Source organism: Quercus suber, unplaced genomic scaffold, assembly GCF_002906115.3.
Source record: "Quercus suber isolate HL8 unplaced genomic scaffold, Cork oak 2.0 scaffold_102, whole genome shotgun sequence".
In the NCBI taxonomy this organism is placed as follows: domain Eukaryota; kingdom Viridiplantae; phylum Streptophyta; class Magnoliopsida; order Fagales; family Fagaceae; genus Quercus; species Quercus suber.
The window spans coordinates 1515892-1524968 of record NW_027069567.1 but is presented as its reverse complement, the minus strand read 5'-3'; the positions used below and the strand labels follow the sequence as shown (position 1 = coordinate 1524968).

At 32.6% G+C, this 9077-nt stretch overlaps 1 pseudogene; it reads left to right on the top strand.

Annotated features, from left to right (window-relative positions):
• The first annotated feature begins 4349 nt into the window (after positions 1–4349).
• LOC112038051 (cytochrome P450 76T24-like) lies at positions 4350–6878 on the top strand (annotated as a pseudogene).
• The last annotated feature ends 2199 nt before the right edge of the window (positions 6879–9077 follow it).

The window sequence follows — 9077 nt, the reverse complement described above, 5'->3', positions numbered from 1 at the left end:
ACCCAGAATCAAAGCTCCTTCTTCCTCGGGTTACTTGCACGATCAAAGCCCAAATGGTTCTTGGTCAAACGAAGTGCATTGCATTGTGTAGGATCTTCATTTGGTGAGCAAGTTGGGTTGGATGGGAGTGAGTGTGTTTTGATCCGTGGGGCTTTTGTTTTTTACATATTTCTGTGTTAGAGTAACGGTGAGGGAGAGGTGGGTACACGACACATTAACAGTGAGAATCACAGGTGGGTAAAGTGTCAAAATTTGAACCATAGGTAGGCACATGGAATTAGAGGCAAACCACAGGTGGGTAAAGTGTAATTATCCCTATGTTGTTAATGCCCTCAATTATTGCTCTCCTGACTGCACATAGAGCGGTTTTTGCTTCTCCCAATAGGAATCTACAAGAATCAACCTGAGGTGGAAAACTATTATTGGACTATTTGGATCCCACTGACAACAAAAACTTTACCGTTAAAGTTCGACTTTTTACATCAATACAAAATAGACTCTCAAACGAATAGTTGATATCAACTTGAATCTTTATCTTACCCTCAATCAATTTGAAGCACACCCACTTCTTTTTTTATAAGAATCCACCACTTTCTTATACCCAACAAAAATATAAAAATATAAACAAAAGAAACACAAACCAAATTTAAGTTGGACTACTACATAGTATTTTTCCTTGTACTTCGCTTTGTGTGGGCATCCCTTCATGTCTTCACCTCCAACCTAGCAAGCCGGAAGTATGGCTTGCCCACACTCCCCCAACCTTTTGCAATCATTGGAAACACCTTCGAGCTGGGCAAATTACCCCCATCAAGCAATTGCCAAGCTCTATAAAACATATAGACCTTTTAAGACTCTCAAGCTTGGGAGCATAACAACCATAGTCATTTCCTCTCAAAAAGTTGCTGAAGAAGCACTTCAAAACTATGACCAAGCCCTCTCTAGCCGAACTATCCCAAAGATGGCCCAAATTTTTGACCACCACAAAGTTTCAATGGGGGTGGATGCCCACAAATTCTAGGGAGACCATGGGGTTCTATCACGTGACACTTTGCTACGTTAATTTTTTGCACTCTTTACCAAAATATATTTATAAAAAAAAAATGTTAAGATCATGTTATTCTTATTAAAATTATCTTTGGTGAAAGATCGTCCCTCTTGAAAGTCCAAACCCATTAAAATTTATATATAAAAAAATTTGATTTATATTTCAAGTTGCCTTTTAGAATGTTGAATGTGTTCAACATACTTCACAATACAACCCCAAGTTGAGAACTAATTTTTTTTTTTTAATAAGAATATTTTAATATTTCAAAATATACATGAACCAAAAAAAAAAATATTTCATGGAAATATACGTATATATCATTTGAAAATTTTATTAGAATGATATTTCATTTAAGCTACCACTATAATACTCTAATAACATAGACATGATATCATAAAAATTCTATGATATTTCCATAGACAACTAAACATTAATATGATATCATAAATATCTTATGCTAACTCAAATGTATTAAAGAAACAAAAACCTATGATTAAGCGAACACGTAACTTATTAGACAACATATATAATAAAATCAAAATATGGAATATATTAAAATGCTTTTATCATTATTAAACTACAATATTTCTACATTGTTCCTTTATACTTTAAATTTTTGCCTTCCAATGACGAATTCCTTACTTCAACTAATTTCTATGACTATTATGCAATAGTCTAAATTCTTTGTCCTCTTGAGACTAAAATAAACTAAACTAAAATATTCTTTATGTCCTTAACTTCGTATTACTTTAATTCAATAAAAACCGCACATTACTTCATGTTATTATTTTAATATATTTTGAACATTCTATATAATCTTTTCACATGACAGTTTAAAACATTATCGGTGTGCATCATGCGGGTGCTTCACTAGTTTCACTAAAATATGGACAACGTGACTACATCTTATACATTCTTACTTTTGTTACCAATTATCGTTTCACATGGTACAAATAGAGACCAGGGCCGACTCAATGCATGATGCAATTGAGGCAACTGCCTTAGGCCCCCAGGTTCCTAAGGCCCCAAATTTAAGCAATAGAAATATCTCTTTGCCATTGTGAGATTAATTAGGCCTCAAATATTAACCAATAAAAGTAAAAGAAAGCCCTCAAATTTAAGTAATAGAGATATTTCTTTACCATTGAGAGCATTAATTAAGCCCCAAACATTAACTAATAAATCGAAAGTATTATTAAATTTTATATAAAAAAATAGAAAAAAAAAAAAAAACATTGAATGTGCAACTAAAGTGTTCGATTCTCTATGTGAGTCATTAATCTCCCACGCCTAGAATATGAAAAATCATTCTCTCTCTCAAGAAACAAAACATAAATCAAAAGACAAAAAAATAAAAATAAAAATCAATCTCAAACTTCAACCTCAAACCTCAAATATTTTTAATCAATTGTTGGAAAGTGACTTTTTCATACGTTTCTTAGTAGCGCATTGGACCCTCCTCTCCATTGAGCGTTGCCCTCATAGTTGTCAGTATCGTATGATACGCGATACGTATTGTACGATACGTATCGTATCGTATGTAAAAAGTTCTGTATTATATCGGTGTATTGTAAGTGTTCATGAATCGTACAATACAGTGTATGTATCGTATAAATCGTATCGTATCGTAAAATCGTACGTATCGTACGATACATAGACAAATACTTTAAAATGAGATTTTTGTTTAAAATTTGTACTCTTATTTGAATCTAACAAGTTGTTAGACTTGTTTTGAACACAAAAATATTATTATTTTACTTAATATAGCCTACTAAAATAGCATATTCATAAGTTTTTTTTCCCCTCTCTTCTACAATTGGACTACACAGTACACACTTACCTTTCACTTTAATATTTAAAAATTTATTTTTGTTTTTATTGTTATTGTTATAAGTCCAAGAAACTAGAATACCAAAAAAAAATTTATAAAAAATTATTAAAATAAAAAGAACAAGAAGAGATAGTAAATGTTAATGACGAATGACAATGAAGAAAATTTTAATGAAGAAATAAATTTGCAAAATTATAAACATGATGATAGCGTTAACTTAGATGAGGTTGATTAGGCAATTTGATGAATATGATGAAAATAAATTATTATTTTTGGATCATTTGTAATATATTGCCACTTTTGAATTTAAGTAATTTGAATGTGTATGTTATGAACACATGCTAGTTTAATTTATTTAGTTAGCTTGTTAAATATTATTATCGAAGTGATGAATAAACTACTCATTAGTTGAATATATTCAAAATTTATAATGAATATACCCTTTATATATGTATATTTATAATTTTTTATAAATTTTATTAAGTGTTTGCGTATCTTACGATACACGATACGATACGATACACGATATGAAAAAATTAAGAATCAATTTGCGATACAATTCATGTTTTGACAACTATAGTTGTCCTCCTTTAGGTTTTGCACTACTCTAAAATGTCTTATTCTTGCTTACTTTTGTCATTATTTGGCTCTTGCTACTTTGTTTGACTTTCACAGAGTGTTTACTTGGTTGTTTGATACTTGCTACACTGTGAAGCTTTAACCTTCTGACAAAGCATAGACATGTCAAATTTTACTGATTTACAAATTGGGTTGGGCTAGGGTCCTGGGGACATGTGGTAGCATAGTAATCTCCAACCACTCAGCACTACGTACTTTTCTCTTAGGCTTTTTTATCTTATTATTATTTTAGTCAAAAAAGTTTTTATTTTTTAAATAAAATTTTACGTTCAATTTCTTCTTTGTTTCTATGTGTATATATATATATATATATATTTTCGGTTTCTTATTATAATATTCTAATTGTTAACTAGAAAAATTAATTCTGCGAATAAAAAAAAATGTATAACTAATCCATTATGCCACTAAAAAAAATAAATGGATTAGTTATATTGAAGAAAATATTAAGAAAACTTGAATACAAAATTGTTTTCAATAACTTTGTATCTTAAAAAGTAGGAAAAATATATTTAAATAAAAATTGACATAAAAAGTTAAATAAAAATTTATTATTTAAATATTATAATATGAGATAAGGGCCCACATAATATTTTTGCCTTTAGGCCCGCAATGTATTGAGCTGGCCTGATAGTGCTATAGAAATAGGGTTTGCGCTGCCCCAGATAAATTTTACAATATAATTGGCGCGCTGGGACCATTAGACATACAAATATATTTTTAATAGGACAATTTGGATTCCATCTAAAGTTACAACTTCACCAGATAGTCCAAATTTCTATTGAAAACAAAATAGACTCTTAAACCAATGGTTGATTTTATATTCGATAACCTGAGTTGATTATTGCATCAGAATCTTGTTCAAATCCTCAATCAATTTCAGTCACACCTTACCCCTAACTTTCTTATTCTGGATGAACACTCACCATTTTCTTCTATCCAACACAAGAAATACAAACCAATTTTGAGTGAATGGACTACTACCTAGTATTTTTTCTGATACTTCCACTTGTGTGGGTATCAATTCGTGTGCTCACCTCCAAACTAGCAAGCCAGACTCTCCCCCCAGGCCCCAAGCCTTTTCCAATCATCGGAAACCTCTTGGAACTTAGCAACTTACCCCACCGAGATCTTGCAAAGCTCTCAAAAACTTATGGACCCTTAATGACTCTCAAGCTTGGGAGCATAACAACAATAGTCATTTCCTCTCCAAACTTAGCTAAAGAAGCACTTCAAAAAAATGACCAAGCTTTCTCTAGCCGAACCATCCCAGATATGGCACGTGTACCACGAATTTTCAGTCGGGTGGTTGCCCACAAATTCGAAATGGAAGAACCTTAGGAAAGCTTGTGCTACCCAAATATTTGCTACACAACGTCTTGATGCCACACAAGCCCTTCGACAAACAAAGGTACAAGAGCTAATTGACCATGTTAACCAAAGTTGCCAAAGTGGTTCACCCATTGATATTGGTCGAGTAGTGTTCACAACAGTTCTTAATTCAATATCAAACACTTTTTTCTCTATGGACATGGCCCAATATGACTCTCAGTTGTCCCAAGAGTTCCAGGACCTTGTGTGTGGTGTTGCCGAAGAAATTGGAAGGCCAAATATTGCAGATTATTTCCCAGCACTTCGATTTCTTGACCCCCAAGGTGTACGCAAAAGGACAAGGATTTATTACACAAAAATTTTAGGGATTTTAGATGGTATCATCAAGCAAAGATTACAATCAAGAGCTTCATCAATGGGTTCTGAAGCAGGCAACGATGTACTAGATTCACTCCTCAGTCTCATTGAAGAAGATAATTCAAAGATAAGCCTCCTTGATATCAAACATTTGCTTATGGTAATTGACTATCTCTTTAAAACTTTGGTTCAATGAAAATATCTGAAAACCATTTATACCTAATACTATGATATAATACTTGCATGTGATGTATTTCATTCAACAAGAAAAAAAAAATACTTTGTGATGTATCATGTATTTGATTCGAATCTCATCTCTTCCTCCTTCATTATTTATCTATAACAAAAATAATAATATTTTATACTAGGTGAATAATTTTGATTTTTTTGAATATAAACTTGTTTTGAGTAGTAGAATATTATTTAATTCATTATAATGGATCAAGAACTTCTGCTCCTATAGGAGATATATATTAGGGTGTTTGGTACACCAGACAACAGTTTTCATTTTTTAAACAACTTTACATGTATTTTCACGTACATTTTTATTCACATGTATTTCTACGCATATTTTCAAACAACAATTTTCAGTTTTTAAGTGCACATTTATATGGGTACCATTTTAGACTGTTAATTGGTGCAATTCAGAAAATTTTGAATTTCACATACTACTTAAAGCAGGAATGAATGCTAATCAATCTGTATGGCCAGTTTTCATCCTCAAATAGCTTCAACAAACTTGATGGCTAGTACTCCTTGGGATCTTTGTTAGTTTGTAGGCCTCAACCTTTAGCACCATTGGTAACGTTATGGACTGACAATTACTAATATGAATTGTTGTGATTTGATTGACATTATTTTTATCGGGTTCACTACTCATACTATTTGTATTATGCACTGACCATAATAGGCCATAAACTTAGGCAATCAATTCTCATACTCCTTTATTGTAGGACTTGTTTCTAGCAGGGATCGGTACAACATCAACCACTATGGAATGGGTAATGACAGTGTTATTACAAAACCCGGAAAAAATGGCAAAAGCTCGAGATGAGCTTAAAGAAGTCCTAGGCAAGAATGGGCACGTTCAAGAATCAGACATCTCAAAGTTCCATTATCTTCGAGCTATAGTGAAAGAAACTTTTCGATTGCACAATCCTGTGCCTTTTCTAGTACCCCATAAGACTGAAACAAATGTAGAAATGTGTGGCTTCATTGTGCCCAAAAATGCACAAATACTAATAAATGTGTGGGCAATGGGACGAGACTCAAGCGTATGGCAAAATCCAAATGTATTTATGCCTGAAAGGTTTTTAGCGCAAGACATTGACTTTAAAGGCCAAAATTTTGAGCTCATTCCATTTGGAGCTGGAAGAAGGATATGCCCTGGATTGCCATTAGCTAACAGAATGGTGCACTTGATGTTAGCTTCTCTTCTTCACTACTTTTCTTGGAAGCTCCCAATGAGATGAGCCCAGAAGACATGGACATTGGTGAGACGTTTGGGATTACCTTACAAAGGGCAGTGCCCCTCCGAGCTATTCCCATAAAATCCTTGTAACTTTGATTGTCTGTTCTTAGTCAAATATAAATGTGAATTTTTCTATGTTTAAACTAATTTCTTCAATATTAGGATTTTGCATAAGCATAATAAAGGAAAACAATTATATATCACGCACCATTAGTCTTCAGTTCTATTATAGATTCTAGTTAACTCAATTAGTAAACTCATTTGCTGTCGGATAAGGTTCGAATTTCACCTAGTGCCCAGTAATCTTGCTTTCAAAATGGGGATAATCGTTGGCATTTATCTTGGCCTTCGTATTTGTTTTTCATGTATGTCCGAACTTTTGGATGAGAGACTGCCTCATATGGAATTGGAGGTGATGAAACCATAGATGGCAATAAAATGGAAGAAAAAGTAAAAGAGAGGGAGAGAAAACAGGGAGATTTTGTAATTCAGCTCGAAAGCTTCCATCCACGGGATAAAGTCCTAAGTGGTTACATCTTTTTAAATTCTTAATTGTATTTACAATAAATTCTAAGCAGGTTTAAAATTATAAATAGAGACTACAGCAATAAGGTTGACCCTAGATGGATTTTACAATATATAATTGGACCACTTGAAGCATTAGACATGCTAAATCAATAAAGCGAATGCAAAAATGATTTTTCAATATATTTGGAAGCACTAGACATACTAAATCACTTAAAGCGAATACGAAACCACTTTCATCTGAATTATGTTCTAAACAAATAGCATAGATACATGTATCATATCATTGCATATAAGTCCATGTCTTTTTTTTTCATCCTAACTTCGTACAAAGTAGATACAAGACACTAGACAGGTCTGACAAATCTTCAAGAATTATTCTACTTGAGGACACCGAAGCATGTTCCATGTTTTTCATTTTAGACTGTCTTCTTTAATATTCGCAACGAAAATATAAACACAAGAAACATAAACCAACATCAAGAATTAATGGACTACTACCTAGTATTGTTGCTCATACTTCCCTTTGCATGTGTGGGCATCAATTCGTGTGCTCAGATCCAACCTAGCTAGCAAGCCGCAAGCACTTTGTTGTAAATTTGATTAATTGTTCTTAGCCCAATATGGATGTGAATTTATCTTGCTTAATCTAATTTCTTCAATAATATGATTTTGCATAATCATAATAGAGGAAAATAATTATATATTATGCATCATTAGTTTGTAGTTCTATAGTAAGTTCTAGTTAACTCAGTTTGTAAAAAAATTTTATTGTCAAATAATATCCGAATTCTGCCTACACTTGCACAGTAATATTGCTTTCAAAATGGGGATAATCATTTGACATTTATCTTGGTCTTTCATATTTGTTTTTCTTGCGATCTTTAGCACCATTGGTAATGTTGAGCACTGACAATTACTGACAATTGCATCCACATGATGAAGTCTTAGGTGGCTACATCTTTTTCATTCTCAATAAACTCTAATCAGGGTCTATTTGGATACAATTTATTTTTGTTGAAACTGAAAACTGAAAATACTGTAGCAAAATAATTTTTAAATGTGTAAATAGTGTCATGGAACCCATAAACAGTGCATAACAGTGTCTTTTGTCCCTTGTACAATGCTCACATATGATGTTACTGTTCACGCTAAAAAAAAAAAACGCAAACATTATAGGCCCCGTTTGGTTTGTCATTTCAAACAACATTTTTTAGTTTTTAAACAGCATTTCACGCATTTCAACACACTTTTTCACCCACACGTATTTCAAAAAACTATAAACAACAATTTTCAAACTACTCTGCCAAACACCCCCATAGGTTTGGAAACATACTTTTTTTTTTTTGAGAGGAAAGAGCATTAGACGTACTTTATCAATAAAGCGAATATGAAAATGATTTTACAATATTATAATTGGACTCTCGAACCCATAGACATACCTTTTTTCTTTTCTTCTTTGAGAGAGCAATGGACATGTCTAATCAATACAAAATAGACTCTTAAACGAATGGTTGATATTATCTTCGGCCGCCCTCCCTGCTTGACTTTTGCATCCGAATCATGTTCTAAATTTCCCATCCTCAATCAATGTCAGGGACACCCCCCACCTGCCTTTTATAGATAGATACATGTACCATTATCAGTGGATTTAAGTCCATATATCCTTATTTTGTTTTCTTCCTAACTTCTTACAAAGTAGATAATGGATAAGTCTTCAAGAATTACTCAATCAATGTCGGGACACCCCCCAGCTGCCTTATATTGATAGATACATGTACCATTATCAGTGTATTTAAGTCCATATATCCTTATTTTGTTTTCTTCCTAACTTCTTACAAAGTAGATAATGGATAAGTCTTTGAGAATTATCCTAG